General features: G+C 40.4%; 1 protein-coding gene across 6 annotated transcripts in view; it reads right to left on the bottom strand.

Annotated features, from left to right (window-relative positions):
* The window catches only part of INSR (insulin receptor), a 111,403-nt gene that overhangs the window by 75,988 nt on the left and 15,289 nt on the right, over window positions 1-20,126 (bottom strand). The gene's annotated exons all lie outside the window — the stretch shown is intronic.

Below are 20,126 nucleotides of genomic sequence, written 5' to 3'. Positions count from 1 at the left end.
CAGGAAGAGAGGAAGGTATGAGGAGCAAGTCAAGGTGGAAAAAAGGTGGCTGAAACTGTGGGCATAGAATTGAAAATTAAGTTGGAGAATTAGAGCAGTTTAGCAAGGAAAATGGCAGAACTCAAAAAGGAGGAGAGAACCTATTTGTAGTGGAGGAAGTCAGCTTGCTCATGAGATTTCCACAAAAGGCATTCCACATAATGAGCAGGCATCTCTCAGAACAAAAGCCCAGTTACCAACCCTATAATTTTCATGCTAGCCTAGATACTTAAACAAGCTGACATGCATACCTACCCACCAAAGATCCATTAAGTATGGCTTTTCTCAATGAAAGTATGATTCTGTCCTAAATCTTAAATGCATTTCTAAATTTAGATATTTTCCCCCAAAGGGATTGCACAAGTGACCAGAGAAGAACACACCAATGCAATAAACAAAAGAAGTTGCGCAAAGGTCTTGCCTAGCCAAGTTTATGAAGACTGTTGATAAAGGCTAGTCTAACTTCTGAAATAGGAGAACGTAACAGCCTACTTGCAGAAATGACCACGGATAAAGGCTTCTTCCCCCCAGCTTCACACCCATCCTGACCTGGGGTCTTCCTTATACCAGAGAGGTCATTAAAAACACTCCACACACACAGGGAGATCAGAACAATGCAAATACCAACAAACAATGGAAGCTTTACAAGAGCTTTCTGCCAGCAATGGACACTGGAAGGAAACATCTGCCTAATCTTCACCATGGTCTGATTAAATAAAGGGAAGTAGAAGTGAGAACATTAAGTTCAATCACGTGCTAAAAATAAGCAAGGAAAGAAGCCTAAAGTCAAGGTAAAGATCCCACATACACTATTTGAAACATTCCAATCCCTATAATCTATTAAAAGAATTGAAATTAAAAATAAAAATATTCAAGCAGTAGGTCAACTACCAATGTTTTAAAGCAAATCAAGCCACTGAACTGGTGGAAGTCCACTGGCTAAGCATAGGGTTGCCAACCCTGTCTGAAGCTATTCCAGGTCTAGATGAGAGCAGTTTAAAACCTAGCAGCTGCTGATCCCGTTTACACTAACACTCACACTGATGCTACCCACTGGTGAGCTGAACTAGTGGTCGCAACTGAAGGAAATTTTATTAAAATAAACCTAGTGTGGATAAAGCCCCTTGGAAGAGCTGCAACCCAGACAAGATCCATCTAAAAAGGAGATATTTGCCTGGGGTCCTGTCTGCACAGAGTTGAAGCCATGTGAGCACCTCCACAGCACAGGATTTTTGCTTGAAAATGCTAAGTGTTTCAAATATCAGTATAGACAGGCTCTTACTGAAAACAATGCTCTTCTTTAACATCTGCTCATCCAGTACTGTTGTATCCTGCTGCAGCTTTAAATTATATTGATTTATAATTATTTTATTTACCTACCTCTTATACAGCACTTTTCACCCACAGATATCCAAATGCTTTACAAAAGGAGCTCCGTATCATTATTCCTATTTTAGTGATGGGGAAACTGAGGCACAGAGAAGCAGGGAAGAGACTTGCCCAAGGTCACCCAGCAGGCCAGCAGCAGAGCTGGGAATTGAACACAGATCTCCAAAGTCCCAGTCCAGTGCTCTAACCACTAGGCAACACTACCTCAAGAAAATACTCTGCAATGCACTGCAGTGAGTTCATCAATCCCTTTAAGTCTCAATAGGAAGCAAGGATTTGAAGCCATACTACTTTATGTGAAGAATAATTTAGTTATAATTTAATAATTAGCTCCTGTCATACAGGTGCCTGATAATCTAACCACTGTTATGCCTGAAAAGACTTCGTTCCAAAATGAAATCTGGAGTTCCTTTAGTTATCAGAAACATCTGAACATGCTGAAAAGTGATATATTAATCTATGCTGATCAATGTTCATCATGCATTGGGAAACACCATGCTCTAAAATTAAAGTACTAAGCAGGCTGAAATTTACATTTTATACTCTCCAGAGTAATGCCATATTTGCTGAAGAGGTCTATTTATAAACAGACCTTTCATAATTTTATGTGAAGCCACAGTCACGTTACTCAAGCCTTGAAGAAGGCACGAATGCTACACACAAATCATGTGAATGGCACTGTAGATAGCCTCTGCTTCCACACTACAGTAATCCTGAGGAGAAAGTAATCTCTATATATTAGATGATCCACTTCTCCCCTAGACTTCTAGTCTTTCCATGGATGCAGAACCTTGTCAGTGACCACAAAGTGCCAGAATCATTGTCTCCATGCCTGACAAATCACTATACATACAACTCAGCCTCCAGCAAATTGCCTCTTTCACCAAGTCACTAACACGGCTACCCCTCTGATACAAGTCAGCTAGTAAAACTGCTATTGCAGGTTATCCTTTAAATTCTGCAAGAACTACATCAATCTGCACAGATTTACAGAAGAAGCAAGAAGAAGAAACATCAGCTTTTAAAGGTTTCATTTCAAATTTATTTTGAAAACTCAAATCCTAATTCCTCAATTTGTATTAAGATCATGCTGGGTGAGGCTTTCAGACAGTCAGACATCACACTGTGAAGAACTCCATTTTGTCTCTGGCTTTTTGGGCGCTTCTGAGGGGTACTTACGAGGGAAGTCTCCTGGACACATTTAGACTAGGTCTACCCGGGAAGGGGAGGGGGGGAAATTGACGTAAGATACGCAACTTCAGCTATGCAAATAGCATAGCTAAAGTTGTCGTATCTTAGGTTGATTTACCTGGCCATGAGGATGGCGGCAAGTCAACCGCTGCCGTTCCCCTGTCGACTCCGCTTCTGCCTCTCGCCACGGTGGAGTTCCGGAGTCGACAGCAGAGCGATCGGGGATTGATTTTATCGCATCTACACTAGCCGTGATAAAAATCGATCCTCGATAGATCAATCACTACCCGCCGTAGATTTACCATCAGCCTGAACTGAAGTTATGTAAACACTCTCAGTGCAATATACCTTGCTTCAGAAAGACAACATTTAGAGGAGGAGACTAAAGACAAGGAAAAACAAGCCACTCTTGCTAATATTACTTATAATAAATATGTCATTGTAACCGGTAGCATGTACATCTGTTGTGTTGTTTATTTGTATAGTCAAGCACCATGTCTTTGGGATTTGAATTTTATGAATACTTTTACTAACAAAATATTTTTTAAAAAAATCTTGCGGTGCATGCAGTGTGCAATAATGTAATATGCATGACTTAAAAACCAGCAGTCTTCCCCAGTAACTTGAGAGGAGTCTGACAGGCAGGGCTCCTCATGTCAAGGCCCAGAAATTCCAGCATGGCCACACACCAACAGCAGCAGCAATTCTGCAGCAATTCCAAATGATCAGCAACATGCACGTCTCCAGAAGCCTTATATGTTAAGTGGAAAAACAACTGATGAGAAATTCTACGAACTGCTTGAGAAATGAAACCTCCCATTCTCCAGAGAAACAGCTCTTAACATTATAGCCTCCATCACACACACACACACTGGTGGAGACTAACATTTTTAGATATCTGTCACACTCATTACTCTCTGATAGAAACAAAATTTCAATACAACACAACACTTTGAAGCAGTCATAGCTAATGCAGGTACAATTAAGGGGTTGGTATAAATAGTTCATGTTTGCACAGCCCTTGCTAACCATGACTTTTAAAACAACACTTAACAGTAGATTTTCCATACTTGAAAATGAGCAACTCTTTTATACAAGATTAAAGTCACACTTAATTCCTTAGCTGGGTTATTATTTGTTTCTCTGGCACCTGTCCAGAGCTTTAGGTACCTCCCAAGAACTAAAAACATGCAGTCACAAAATTAAAATGGAAGACAATATTCAGTACAATACTTAGATGCATCAGACTCTCCCAGAGAGACCTCACCTCTACCCAAGCACATCAAATAAGCACATCCAAATCTTCCTTCCTCTCTTGCTCCTCTTTCTAGGGACCCTCAATCTTCCATGATGCCTGAGAAGGAGCCCTGGAGTTTGCAACATGCCTACTTAAGAGATTCAGCCTTTGGTGAGGCAACAAAGAAATTATGTTCCTCACCCCCAAGAACACCCTGCCAGCAGCTCTCTCCTGGTTTCAGGAGGTACCATTTCTGGTACTCTTGTCAGAGCAATTCTTACACATTTAAAAAAAGGCAGGCAGTAAATTCCCAGGTAAAAAAGCCTTTAAATCAGAAGTTGGAGATATGTCAACAACTATTCTATTTAAATAGAAGCCTTGAAGAAGAGGAGTTGAGAAAGCTTTTACATTCAAGTTAATTATCCTCTTCACAATGAGGGGAAAAACAAGCCATGGAGAAAGCAAACTTAAGGTTAGCTGAGTGGCCTTAACTCAACTGCCACAGTGCCACCAGCCTCCCATCTTACATCTGGAGAAGGTACTGACATGCACATTTAAGTCCTTCACAAGTTAACAAGTGAACCATGGAGCACTGGCTTCATATGCAACATGCCATCGACAGCAAGCATGAACACTGATCCACAGCAGTATCCGAATAAATTATGGGCATGGATTAAGTAGTTGAAATCTTTGCCAAATATTCACAGCTGGAACCTTCCCAGCCTCCTACCACTCAACACTCCTTTTAGCCAACAAAGCGCTACAAGGTGTCCTAATAAAAAACATAAAATCTCAGTAAGTTCATTCACTCTCTTCCAATAGGAAGTCACACACAATTAGAGGATATAATTCGGGAAGCACAATCGCTGAACTTTTCAACAGCTATTGTTACAACATGAGAAGGGTTTGGTGTCACTTCCTCCAGGACAGACTACTCCTTGACTAACCTCATAATGGAGTCAAAAGGTCCCCAAATCCTTAAGCCCTGTGCTGGGAACACCTTTGCATTGGTCACACTTACATCACAGTGCTTCAACACAGTTTATTTACACAAGTAATACTTGTTAAACTCAATTCCGGCTGGAGAAAGATTCTTACAAAAAAAGTCAAATTATTCCTTTTAAAAAAGGTACCAATTTTCAAGGCAATAATCTTAAGTCAAATTTCTCTCAAATGCTATTTAAAAATAAAATAAAACAAAACAAAACAGGATAAAGGCCTAAACCATTTTGGTAAGAAAGCACAGAAAAAGCACTGCTCCCTAAAACTTCATTCACTTCCCATCCTAGACAACTAGAACAATCCTGCTTGATTTGTGAAATTAAATGGAGTACATTCAGAAGTGATCTGGCCATAAGTGTACAATTAGAAGTGGAAAAAGGAAAGGAAGCATAAAGAAATTTGTAAAGTTGACTTTTGCATTTCATTGGTTCAGAACTGCATGGGAACCTTACCATCAAAGGAAGGAAGATCCACCATTTAGCTCAAAATCCCTTGCAGCATCAATAACAGACTTTTTCTGAAATATGCACTGAGTCACACCTTATAACTGAGATTAGACTCTGGCCTTATACATTCAAAAGAGCTATTTTCCATGGGTTTATTATGAGGACAAATCTACTGCTTTTTCTACACAAGATGCAATGAGTGAGGATCTGTATTCAATCTACAGTCTGCTTCCCAAAGTGGAGTACTGATGGCCTCCAGGTTTTACTCAGAGGAGCACTGAAGCCAAAAAGAAGTCCTTTGATTGAGGATCTTTTTAAGCAGAAAAAAAGGCCAAAGCTGATGACTACTTGTAATTACTGAGGATGGCATGCCAAGAATACTTCTGACAGGATGGAACTGGAGTGGTAAACAAGACAACTTTGGCATTTTTGCAAGAACCAAGGAACTGCATTAGTCCTTGTTACACAAAATATAGATGATTGGCAAGACAGAGTTACTAGAAGATGGTCTAGACAATATTTGGTCCTGCCATGAGAGCAGGGGACTGGACTCGATGACCTCTTGAGGTCCCTTCCAGTCCTAGAATCTATGAATCTAAGACACTGCCTTGTGGGAGGGTGGGTGGAGATGGATAATTGATACTTCTTTCACAGAATTTGCATTGGCCAAAAGAGACAGGGTTAAGCTGTGCTGCCAATACATTAGCTAAGGTGAAGGGAGTAAAATTCACTCTTCTGCTACAGAAAAAAGCTTGTACTGAGATCCCCTTTCTTTGCTTATGGGGATCTACACTAAAATTAGAAGCTATTTTCTCCACACAATATTCTGTGCCTCCACAAAACTCAGCATTAAGTGCCAGACAGCCCTATTAACACAGTTATAGTTTTGGTTTGAAAAAAGATTTATTTTTTTTATTAGTAGCTATATGGTCTCTCTGATTGGGGTCTTACCAGGAAGGTTGAAAAGTAGCCCATGGTGCCTTTTAGGTAAACAGTCCTTAAAGAATGTAGAACATTGTATTCTACATCGAGTTAAGAGCAGGGGGAACTTTCTCCTCCCTTCCCCCCCACAACCTCCCCACCCAAAAAAAAAAAAGGGTTGTGAGAAGTAGGTGCCCAGCATTAGCTGGGTAAGATTGCGTTCCTTATTACAACCTCAGTTAAATCCTGCAGCCAGCTTGGATGGTGATCAGATCTGCTTTTAAAAAAAATCTTTATTCTCTCCCCTCCATCCCCACTCCTCTTTCCTTCATTTGCTTTACAGTTTTGTAATCCAGAGCTTTGAAATTTGGGTTGTGGCAGGAGTTGAGCTTGATGTAATAGCACTTGCTTGTTTTGTGTTTGACTCCCCGCTGCTGGCCCCTCCCCGCTCTGTTTGATGCTTGCTAGATGTTGCTCTTCATTAAAACAATCACTCTCTCCCTCTTTAATTTGGGCACCAATTCCTAGTAACTTCTATCTAGTATCATGTGTTGGAAAAATTACAGTAGCTGTTTTCATGTCAAACAACTGTCTTCATTTGTAAGTATGCAATGTGGAGATGGGTGCTCCCTGTGCATCACTGCGCAGGCAAGATTGGTGTTTCACTCTGAACTGAATAAGTGAAGTTTGTCTAATTTTTTTTGTTGTTAATTCTCTCCTCATTGAATGTGTCTGAGTACGTTAAGTGCATCTTTCAGGAGATTATGGAGGGACTAGGCATGATTTACTATCAGGTGTATTAAACAAGCTGCTTTTCCCCCATAAGTTAATACTAGGAGGCACTGTGCTGCAGGATCCACAGTCTTTCAGAGGAGACAAACTAAGCCCCTAATTATCTGTTCATAGAAGACCCTTCAGCACTTTTGCTAAAAGTCCAAATGGCAACCCTTGCGTCCTGGCCAAATTCCTGCTTGAGGATTACACCTGCCCCTGAGATTTTAGTGTAACAGTTTGATATATTCTTCCTTACCCCTTACTGTTCTTCAGTGTTGCTGTGCTACATCAATCAGCTGCTGCATTTCAACCCTGAGAGGGCTGTGCATTATTCATGAGATGAAAAATTAGCCAGACTAGTTTCATCCCCTCAGTTTGCAGAGAGTAGAGGACAGAAATCCATTTTGGTATTGGATTGGGCATACTACAAATGAAAGACAGTTACACCAATACTTTTCATTACAATTATTTTAATACTTGAAAAATAATTTTGAGAATTTGGGCTGCTTTGCATTTTAAAGTCCATAGTCTATTTGCCGGGATAAATCTAAAATGCCACTGCCCCGCTCACCCGAACATCCTCCAGGGAGAACTTTCTTGTTATTCATGTCTTTTAAACACAGTATTAGCTCAACATGAGGCAGACCAGAAGTGTTGCAGGAAACTAGTTAATACAGATTTTAGAGGGATTCCCCCCACCTCCCCTACCAGTTCTCAAGATTTTTCCTGAAAACCTAGGGGTGTGCATCATAAAGGTAAAGTAAAGTAATGAAATTGTTGCCTGAATTAGAAGCTACTTTGAAAGGAGACTTCAAATTTCTTAAATTCTGTTTTCTGTGGCAGTTGATAGATTTATTTTATAAATTACTAACATGTTAAATTGCTATTTTATTCCTGGTCACTTTCCAGAGAAGAGGGGAAATGGTAGAATTCAAAAAGGTACAAGTACATCTCTTCCTATCCACAGTCAGATTTTCAGAACCAATATGTCAAAAATAAAACATCCCAACAAAACAAAACAAACCATACATACACTTTTTGCTTTTCTATCTATCAACAAAGAATCTAGGTGTCAGATACAAAGTTAGTGAGTGGCACTGAAAGTGTCAAAGGATTCTACATCACATGGGGCTTCACTGATATTGACATAGGAGCTAATCCTCCTCCACCTTTGGCATCAGGGAGAGTTCTCCGCTGAAAGTAGCTTTTGGTACCTAACTCTCTTTGGCTCAGAACTGAGTCTTTGAAGAGGTAGAGAAGAAACAGGTGAACCAGAGGGAGCTAAGCACCTAAATCTTTATGCTGGTGGGACCTCTAGTTGATGCCCGAAGACAACAGGCAGGATCCGAGAGTCCTTGAGCAGAAAGTGTTTTATTCTCACCTGATCTTAACCAAACAAAAAACACCCACTTATTTATATGGAACATAGAGAAGAGGGAGGGACCATGATGTTTATACCAAACCTTTCCAGAAAGACTGAACAGGTAAAGGACTATTAATAAGGCTATGTAGAGTGGAAAGTTAGTGTAACTATGCAAAACATGGGAATTAAAATAAGTCACACAAATTAGGCATGGAGAGCTGGTGAATACAGGTCATGAGAGAGGAAAAAAAAGCAGAACATTAACTCTTTTCTAACCTCCTTGACTAATGAGGCAGTGACATACACCATGGACAAAACAAATGCTATGTCTAGCCTTGGTGCGAGGGACACGATTGCCAGCATGAGGAAAACATGCTCTCAGTAGCTCTGATCGAGCTAGCACACTGAAAAACTGAGGGTAGCCATGACAGCACAGGCAGCAGGATGAGCAAGTATGTGCCTATGGTGTCAGATGGGTATGTACTCAGTGTAGCTAGCTTATCCGGTCACCTGTGGCTACACTCTATTTTCAGTTCACCAGCTCTATCAGAGTTAGCAAAAATTTGTCTTCTCGAGCTGGGAATCATTCAACCAGCTCCAAGTCCAGACATAACCAAAAAGACTAAAATGGCACCTTAGAATCAACAGGAAAACATTTCCAGTTTCCACTGTAGCAGTAGAGGCAAGGAAATGCTTGCTCTCTCTTTGCCATGTTTTCTGTTGAGACAGGATTTATGCATAGTGATGCAGCTATTTTGGCATCACAGAGAATTCTCGATACCAAGCCTTTTGCTTCGTCTGGGAACTTGTGTTCCCATTGTGTGTCACAGCAGTAATTCTTTTCTGCATTAGATGGTAGGTGTCAAAGGGTGGCTGATGTCTCAAATGCTGGTCTTGCAGGAGGTAGAACTTGCAGGCTATTAAGGGTGCTTCAGAATCAATGAACTGTAAATGACTTGCAAACCTTCCTGTGTATGTGTGGGTCAGCCCAGGAAGAATGGAGGCTGGGGTCTTACAGTGACATGTGAACATGTCACCTTATAATGAAATCCATCTTAAATCTGGTACTTTTCCATTTAGGAGAGGTGGGGACCCAGAGAGACAAAAGATTCCCGCCTTGTGCCAAAGCTATAAAAGGGGGTCAGGCAGGACAAAGGGGCAGTCATGAGAAAGCCCCTGCTGACCACCTGAGATGTCTGCTAGAACTAACAAGGACTGTACCAGGGAAAGGATTGGCCCCAGACTAGAAAGGAGTCTAGTCTATGAAAGAAGCTTATTGGAACATCTCTGAGGGTGAGATGTTACCTGTAATTAGTTTCTTAATGTATTAGGCTTAGACTTGGGTGTTTTTGCTTTATTTTGCTTGGTGACTGACTTTGTTCTGTCTGTTATTACTTGAAACCACTTGAATCCTACTTTTTATACTTAATAAAATCACTTTTGTTTATTAATGAACCCAGAGTAAGTGATTAATAACTGGGGGAGCAAACAGCTGTGCATCAGTGTTCTAGAGGGTGGACAATTTATGAGTTTGCCCTGTATAAGCTTTATACAGAGTAAAACAGATTTATTTGGGGTTTGGATCCCATTGGGAACTGGGTGTCTGGGTGCCAGAGATAGGTGATCTGCTGAGCTGTTTTTGATTAAAGTCTGCAGCTTTGGGGGCATGGCCCAGACCCTGGGTCTGTGTTGCAGCAGGCTGGCGTGTCTGGCTCAACCAGGCAGGGTTCTGGAGTCCCAAGCTGGGAGGGAAAACGGGCTCAGAGGTAATTTCATCACATCAGTGACTGTCCCAAGGGGGTCTCTGTGACCGAACCCATCACACTATGAATTTTATCTATTCCTCGTGTGGCTCCCTTGACAGGTGAATAGTTAAACTAAAGAGAAAAGTCAAAGTAGAAATCTGTACAGTGCCAGTTTTTTTACTGTGTTGCTTTTAAGTGGACAGCACTTTCTTAAAAAGTGATTTGCATAATTCATTCTAAAATGTAATCCCTCACTGCATTATCTGTTTTTCCTCAGAATTTGGGAGTTACATCATGCCACAGAGTGCCATAAATCTCTTAACTGTTCCTAATAAGATAAACGGGATTAGTTTAGGATGCCCAGTCTTTGACAAGCTTCACAACAGCCTCAAGCACAAGCACTGTATGTGCTCAATAAAGCTGTCGCTTGGCAAGGTTCAGAACAGATGCCCCACTGAAATTATCGGGTGTCAACTTCCATCTGGCATTTGTTAGCGCAGGGTTGGGGGGGGGGGGGGAGAAGCCAATTCTTATCAGATCTCCCAATAAAAAGAGCACTTCCACTTCATGTGCTAGCAACTGGAAACATTTCTTTGTGTTTAAAAACTTTAAAAATATCTTGCCCTTGAGATTGGTTAAGTCTGTTCTGTACTGCCTTCAAGGCCCTTTTCCCACACAGAGGTGATAAAACCAAGTTTATGGTTACAGAAATTCCCAGCACATACAAATCACAGGAAGCTGTTGCTAAGTAATATTTCTACCTAAGTAAACATCACAAAACATTTCCCACACACACCTCTGAACTTTATTATTTAGACCCGCCTTGAAGATGTTCACGGTTTCAGAATTTCTGTGAGCAGTAGCATCTTTAAGAGCCATCAGGTCTATTTCACACTAGTTTATAAGAGCATTGATCATATAATGTTTTTGCTATTTTTTGTCCCCGAAATAGAAAACAGAAAAAAGCTGCCTTATCTCATCCCCCACAATCTCTTCCTGTTTTTTTCCAAATCAGTGAGACAGATGAAGATTGGAGGGACTCTCTCCACCTTCCAAGCCTATTTGCTGCAGAAACATTCCAGAAACCTGAAGACAAAGTCCTACAACCTTTGTCTAGTTACTTTTCCTGCTATGTCCCTCTCTTGAAGCTTTTCAGCATGCAAACCATACCAGATCATATCCCCTTAGACCTACTTATTGACTGATAACTTACACTACCTTATTCATCACTTTTGAATTTCTCCTGAAGTGTTTACACATACCCTCCACTTTTTGTTTTAATAGGTTTAGCTCTACCATACAGTCTAGACTGTACGAACTGATGAGGTACTCCTTCACTTCTAATGTGAGGGACTAGAAGAAAGCGCATATCTGCAGACTTGGTAAGTAACCTGTACTAGTGAGACTTCTGATTCCAGAAGTAACCCAGAAGTAACCTGTACTACAAACAGACTTCTGATTCCACAGATATCGGACATCACAATGTTCAGAGAATGCTACAGACAGTTTACATGGGAGGGACATGAGAACCTCATCTCAGTGCAAATGCAGCTCTCAGACAGATATCCAGGTATTACAAGTCTTGTTTTACAGCCCATTTTTATTCATCCATTTCACCTTTCTTCCTCTTTTACACATCTCAGTAGCGTATCTTAGGGTAAATGCTTCTCATTTGGGAAATATGGAGTTTAGATTAAAGTTAAGTATCAGAGGGGTAGCCATGTTAGTCTGGATCTGTAAAAAGCGACAAAAAGTCCTGTGGCACCTTATAGACTAACAGAAGTATTGGAGCATGAGCTTTTGTGGGTGAATACAGACATGTCAGACAAAGTGGGTATTCACCCACAAAAGCTTATACTCCAATACATCTGTTAATCTATAATGTGTCACAGGACTCTGTCACTTTTATAGATTAAGTTAGTGAACCTTTTAAAAAACAAACAAAAAAAACCACAACACACCAACCACCACCACCTTCTACATCACTGACCTCTGCTCTCCAGTCTCCTGGTTCTTCTCCCCTCCTCCAAATAATTTTTCTGAATACATGATCCAAAGGTGGATAAAAATAAATGATTTTTAATCATATACTTTTATTTAAATTAAATGTTATTTGAATAACTCAAAATAGGACAATCATTGTTAAGGCCTGTAATCAATTAATCACTGAATGTAAAAAATTAATATTAAGCAGTACAAGTCTGCTGTCAAAGTTTTCAAGAAAGTGAAACTATTGAAGTGGTGGAAGTCACTGGCTAAGCACCTGGAATCTGTTTGTTGAAGTGCTATACCAGCTTTTGACAGTAGTAACGGCTTCTGCAGGTCCAGAGAGAATATTTTCTTCATGTGAGTTTATTCAACTAGTTCAGTTCGGTGAATTCTGAATGGCCTATTAAGAAACCAAATGGGAACTGAAAAGACAGAAAAGCTTATTCTCCGTTTCCAATATATGAATACAAACTAGTTGTGGTTGGGTGAGATCTACTAGTTCTAAAATCTTAAAAGGCCACAGTGACCAAAAACAATCATTAACTAAACTACAGATAATACTTCTTTTGTTTATTAAATCCCCAAGTAAAAAGTCATCTGGTAAGTAGAAAAACTGTAAATGATACATTTATGTTAAGAAATGTAAAAAGTTAAGAAGCGGATTAAATGCATGTTAAACTATATAATTGCTTAAATAAAAGTGTATGTAGTGTATTTTCCTGGTTACCAAAAAGAAGTACCAAATGTAATGAGTGTAAAGGCTATATTTAGTTGCATGTTCAACATGTTTCAAAGATTAAAAACCAATGGGAATCAACTTTTAAGAAAATAAATAAAAATATATAAATGCAAAACAAGATTAAAATTACCTAAATCATGGTTTCCTACCTGTAGATTTAAATCATGATTAAAACTGGTGATACAAAAATCAGTCTACCCTTGGTTCACAAGTAAGTGACTGGAAAGTCTTTATAGAAGAGAGACCTTATGCACACCAGACTACCTCAAAAACTCGCTGGAGAATTTGAGAGCAAAGCAAGGGGACTTGGAAGGAAATTCTGTTTTGGAGCAGAACTATCCCCGCCTCATGTGGAAAAGCACACACACACACACACACACTTACAGTTAAATGGAAACCACATGGGAAAAAAGCAAAATATTAAAATGATGTTTGACAAACCCAGTCTGACAAATGTGATGAAAGGGGTACTGCACTTCCAACTAGTTTGCCTACTGAATTCTTCAGCAAAGACAAGATCTGGCTGAAGAGAGTGCAATGAACTGTGAATTATATTTTCATGGTAATGGAAGTGAATACATGGATTTAAAAACTATGCTTCAGTAAAACTTGACTGTAGATGCACAACAGCCTTACAAAATAGGGCTCTTGAATAGGATACAGATCCACGTGTTCAGTACAAAATAAAACAGGAACACTTGTCAGCATTTAACTGCCAGAGACATCACAGTGGCCTAGATTCAAGTTTAGAATACAACACATTTCCCCCACCCCCAACAAATTTTAGCAGCCTTAAGGGCTTGGCTACACTTGAAAGTTGCAGCGCTGGCAGTTACAGCACTGGTCATGCAGCTGTGCAGGAACAGCGCTGGTGTGTGGCCACACCCACAGCTACCAGCGCTGGTGTGTGGCCACATTTGCAGCATTTGCAGCGCTGTTGGGAGTGCTGCATTATGGGCAGCTATCCCAGCATTCAAGTGGCAACAACGTGCTTTTCAAAAGAGGGGGGTGGAGGGTGGTGTACTGTGACAGGGAGAGGGGAAGATAGAGAGAGTGGATTTTTGGAGCCAACACTGTGTGTTAGCTTCCTGGATTGAAAAATCACAAAATGTTCGTGAGCCCTTAGTCTTAATTGCAAACAGCCTGCATCCAACGCTGTTTCTCTGTCAAGCAAACATTCACTCCCTGCCTCTCATTTGATCGTTCACAGCCAGGTACAGATAGCTCCTGTTTGCTGTGATCAGTGTTTGGTTTTTTTAGATAAGCAGTTCAACAGAGCTCCGATCGGAGTTCACAACAAAACAAAGAGAGGCTGCATAACAAAACAAAGAGAGTAATTTAGTTAAAAGCATTCTGGGATATCTCCTTATTCCCTGGAGGCCAATAAAAGCACTGGTGTGTCCCCACACTTGATGAGCAGCGCTGGATTACCAGCGCTGCAATCGCTACACCCCAACCTGACCAGGTGTACAGCCAGCGCTGCAGCCAGGGAGTTGCAGCGCTGGATGTGCCTTGCAGGTGTGAACGGTTACTAATTGCAGCGCTGGAAAGCCTCTACCAGCGCTGCAACTTGCAAGTGTAGCCAAGCCCTAACTGTAAGTTGACTGAATTGCATTTCCCACCAGCACAAAACACACTATATATATTCAAGGAAATTGCTAGTTAAGCCAACATTCATATACTGACCAATCTCAATTCACATGACTTTCCACCCACACATCGTAACACCCAAACACATGCAGATTCTTCTTCTTCCCAAAAATCCCTTTCCTCTTCCCACGGGCAACTGCCCCCGAGACATGCATTCAATCTATCACAATTGCTCTCATGTACAACCTTAACTCTGACCTCAGAGTGATGGAGATCTTACTGAAATAGATATTTCCAAACTAAAAATAACACTTTATAGATTTTCAACTAAAAAATTCTTGGCAAGAATTAGTTATTTGTTTGAGTGTGATTCAGAGACCTGGACATGTGCCTTGTGGATAGCTGTTTGCTGAAACAGAGTTAGCTATGAAGCAGGAGTCAATGTTTTTAGTATTAGGACTGATAAAAATAAGAGTAAAATCTAGGGCTGTCAAGCGATTAAAAAATTAATCGCGATTCATCACATTATTAAACAATAATGAATACCATTTATTTAAATAGTTTTGGATGTTTTCTACATTTTTAAATATTTTGATTTCAATTACAACACAGAATACAAACTGTACAGTGCATACTTTATATTTATATTTGATTAAATGATTGCACTGTAAAAAACAAGTATTTTTCAATTCACCTTATACAAGTACTGTAGTGCAATCTCTTTATCATAAAAGTTGAACTTACAAATGTAGAATTATCTACAAAAAATAACTGCATTGAAAAAAAAAAGTTAAACTTTAGAGACTGCAAGTCCACTCAGTCCTACTTCTTGTTCATCCAGTCGCTAAGACAAACAAGTTTGTTTACATTTACAGGAGATGCTGCTGCCTGCTTCTTAGGTACAATGTCACCTGAAAATGAGAACAGGCATTTGCATGGCACTTCTGTAGCCGGCGTTGCAAGATATTTATGTGCCAGATGTGGTAAAGATTCATATGTCCCTTGATCTTCAACCACCATTCCATAGGACATGCGTCCATGCTGATGATGGGTTCTGCTTGATAACGATCCAAAGCAGAACGGGCTGATGCATGGTCATTTTCATCATCTGAGTCAGAAACCACCAGCAGAAGGTTGATTTTCTTTTTGGGTGGTTCGGATTGTGTAGTTTCCACATTGGAGGGTTGCTCTTTTAAGACTTCCGAAAGCATGCTCCACCACCTCATCCGTCTCAGATTTTGAAAGGCCACTCTGATTCTTAAACCTTGGGTTCAGTGCTGTAGCTATTTTTAGAAATCTCAAATTGGTATCTTCTTTGCATTTTGTAAAATCTGCTGTGAAAGTGTTCTTAAAACAAATATGTGCTGGGTCATCATCCAAGACTGCTATAACATGAAATATGGGGCAGAATGTGGGTAAAACAGAGCAGGAGACATACAATTCTCCCCCAAAGAGTTCAGTCACAAATTTAATTAACACATAAATTTTTTAATGAGCGTCAGCATGAAAGCATGTCCTCTGGAATGGTGGCAGAAGCATGAAGGGGCATACGAATATTTAGCATATCTGGCACATAAATACCTTGCAACACTGGCTACAAAAGTGCCATGCAAATGCATTTTCTCACTTTCAGGTGACATAAATAAGAAGCAGGCAGCAGCATCTGCTGTAAATGTAAACAAACTTGGTGGTCTTAGCAATTGGCTGAACAAGTAAAAGGACTGAGTGGACTAGCACTCTCTCAAGTTTTACACTGTGACATAACTACGCTCAAAAACAAAACAAATCTACATTTGTATATTGCACTTTCACAACAAAGATTGCACTACAATACTTGTATAAGGTGAATTCAAAAATAATTTTTACAGTGCATTTATAATAAAAAATATACAATTTGATTTCAATTACAACACAGAATACAATATATATGAAAATGTAGAAAAACATCCAATATTTAATAAATTTCAATTGCTATTCTATTGTTTAACAGTGTGATTAAAACTGTGATTAACTGCGATTAATTTGAGTTAATCACATGAGTTAACTGTGACTAATTGACAGCCCTAATAAAAACATAAAGGGAAACAGTAAATATGAAATGGGTCAGGGATGTGGAGTAGACAAGGTGATGGGAGAAAAGAAAGCTGGGCTCGGGAAGTGTGTGGAGTGTTACTGGAGAGGCAAATTGGACAGACAGAAGCCCTGCTCTCTAGGTCTGCACCTCCCTAGCTACACTCTAGCACCAGTCACGCCAGACTTTTCTGCATCTGTACTCATCATGCTCCCCTACTGAAGTTTCACCAGTGGAGTCCCAGCATGACAGACTAAGGTAAGGTTTGTCAGATGGGGTCTTCTCTGCGGGGAGCTGAGTGTTCAACCAGAACTATCTGGGAAGCTTGACTCAGAGCAGGGCTAGCAATGTTTAATTGAATTTGCTGTGACTTTGAAAATTGTTGTTGTTGAAAAGTGGACCATGCTCATGTCCTATGAAGGAAAAGAGCATGTGAGAAATCCCAAGTGCAAGAGCATAATGGTAAGTAAGTTACAAGAGCCTGATAGGTAAAATTTTAAAATGAGCTGTTCCTTTAGTTGCTCCTGAATGGAAAAATACTGATCCCTCTATTAGCAGCATTACCTAGAAAATTAAAGTTCTGCTTGCTCACTCCAAATATATAACTTTGGTAAGGGAAATTCCATGATGAATAGAGGTATTTAATCCACGCTCCAAACATCAATCACAGCATAATTTTGAACCACAGAGACAGCAGAGTGACTCCAGAAGGAGTGACTATATATCTTTAAACTGCTATACAAATAAACTGCTGTGTAACAGTCACAATCAGAATCAAGCCTGTCTCTATTTTATTTTGGGGAATGGGCAGGAATTGAGCAGTAAATTTTAAGCCTCAGATACCTTAAAGGATGAGCTGCAAGAGCTTCCCTGAAGTGAAAAGGCCAGAGACTTTAAAGCATGCTCAGCACCCACAACTGGGGCCAGATTTTCAGAAGAGCACAGCTCCCATTCAGAACACTTCACTACATGTTGAACACTTCAGTTCAGAAGGGGAAGAAGTCTAACATTGTTTAAAGAGGTAGACAGCTCTTTATTTTAACATAATTGGAAGCAACTACTATACTCACCTTCTTAAGGCCCTGAGAAAGCTGATCAGTAGACTAAAGACAAATTTCTCTTCCTAGAGGCACATGGCTTATCTTTGCGTTTCTGCTGTCCCTACGCATGTGGATTTTCTATCAGTCTATGATATCTGAGAGGAGAATTCTACCACACAATTGTAACTCACTACAGCTCAAACACTGAACAGCAAAGTATTCATCAATATATCAGTTATTCATGATGTTTCAGCCCAGGCAATGCAAACAGGTTGAAGGAGGATTCAAAAGTTATTTTACATATTTTGTCTCTGCAGCAACACAACTATTTTTTAAAAGAAAGATTCCTGTAGCTAGAGGAAATGTTGCAGTGCAGGGAATGACAATACCTCTACCAGTAGAAAATGAGAACAATGAATGATCTGGATGATGGGATGAATTGCACCCTTAGCAAGTTCACAGATGACACTAAGTTTGGAGGGGAGATACGCTGGACAGCAGGGATAGGGTCCAGAGTGACCTAGACAAATTGGAGAATTGGGTCAAAAGAAATCTGATGAGGTTCAACAAGGACAAGTGCAGAGAGTCCTGCAATTAGGAAGGAAGAATCCCATGCACCGCTACAGGCTGTGCACCCACTGGCTAAGCAGCAGTTCTGCAGAAAAGGACCTGGGGATTACAGTGGATGAGAAGCTGGATATGAGTCAGCAGTGTACCCTTGTTGCCAAGAAGACCAACGGCATATTGGGTTGTATTAGTAGGAGCACTGCCAGCAGATTGAGGGAAGTGATTATTCCCCTCTATTCGGCACTGGTGAGGCCACACCTGGAGTACTGTGTCCAGTTTTGGTCCCCCCCCCACTACAAAAAGGATGAGGACAAATTGGAGAGAGTCCAGCGGAAGGCAAACAAAAATTATCAGGGGGCTGGAGCACATGACTTACGAGGAGAGGCTGAGGGAACTGGGCTTCTTTAGTCTGCAGAAGAGAAGAGTGAGGGGGGATTTGATAGTAGCCTTCAACTACCTGAAGGGGGGTTCCAAAGAGGATGGAGCTTGGCTGTTCTCAGTGGTGGCAGATGACAGAACAAGGAGCAATGGTCTCAAGTTGCAGTGGGGGAGGTTGAGGTTGGATATTAGGAAACACTTTTTCACTAGGAGGGTGGTGAAGCACTGGAATGGGTTCCCTAGGGAGGTGGTGGACTCTCCATCCTTAGAGGTTTTTAAGGCCCAGCTTGACAAAGCCCTGGCTGGGATGATTTAGTTAGTGTTGGTCCTGCTTTGAGCAGGGGACTGGACTAGATGACCTCCTGAGGTCTCTTCCAACCCTAATATTCTATGGTTCTATAAACAAAGGAGGAGGAAGAGGGAAAGCCAACATTAGAGAAATTTAAATCACACAGAAAACTAGGCAAAAATTCTCCCTCCATATTCTCTACAGTCACTATGTATCTATCACAAGCATTTAAAGCGGGGATTCTCAAACTGGGGATCAGGAGTCCTCAGGGGGTCGTGAGGTTATTATGTGGGGGGTCGCAAACTGTCAGCCTCCATCCCAAGCCCCGCTTTGCCTCCAGCATTTATAATGGTGTTAAAATATATATTTTAAAAAGGGTTTTTAATTTAAGGGGGGGGTCTGCATTCAAAGGCTTGCTATGTGAAAGGGATACCCAGTACAAAAGTTTGAGAATCACTGATTTAAAGCACCCATCACCTTAGCATCTAAGCACCAAATACCAAAATGAAGAACCTGCATTAAGTTTAATTCATTAAACTCCAAATATAAACTTCAGCAAGGTTTATTTTATTCCAAAACAATCATCTTACTGAGAACTTTGACAGATGAACTGACTGCATTTCGTCTCAGCCTCAGTAATTTAAAAAAATAGTTGTTTGAGGTCACCAGGTAAGACCCAGAAATGCAGATTTCAATATCAGATTTCAAGACACTGATGGCATAAGGAGTTGCCAGGGGGTTCTCTGGACAAAGGAAAACCAGAGTACAATTCACACAAGCTTACCTTAAGCTTAGCAAAACAGTCACACACTTTAAGTTAACCTGGGTTGAAGATTATTGTGGATGGCACAAGAACAGAAGCGGCAAGGGTCTAGTAACGCATTCAGCTCGAGAACTGTCATTTAATCTCTGCCATAGTTACCAGGAGACTAGTGTGCATGTTTGTTAACACTTTCACCCCTTATGACTGATCAAAACCAATTAACAAAAAACTTGAGGCAGGCAGGTGTCAGAGAATAAGTATATGTACATTCCTACGGAGAACACCAATTGCAGAGCTCTTGAATTCAAAAGATAAGTAAGTTAAAATACAACTTATCAAGTATGTTTTTCAAGTTGGATGTCAATTACAAGTGTTGCCACTCTAAATATTTTGACCAAGTTTTGTAAAAGGAAAAGAAAATATGCAAGGGGGGGGGGGGAAGAGAGCGAGAGCGAGTGTGTGTGTGTGTGTGTGTGTGTGTGTGTGTGTGTGTGTGTGTGTGAGAGAATGACTTTGCAAGCAAGCAAACTAAATGTGTATTTACTTTTTAATGTTACCATACAAATACAGAGTTGAAATGTAAATGTTATATA

The sequence above is a fragment of the Mauremys reevesii genome, linkage group 26, assembly GCF_016161935.1.
Source record: "Mauremys reevesii isolate NIE-2019 linkage group 26, ASM1616193v1, whole genome shotgun sequence".
Lineage (NCBI taxonomy): Eukaryota > Metazoa > Chordata > Testudines > Geoemydidae > Mauremys > Mauremys reevesii.
Note: the sequence above shows the minus strand (reverse complement) of the source record. Positions and strands in the feature narration are given on the sequence as shown.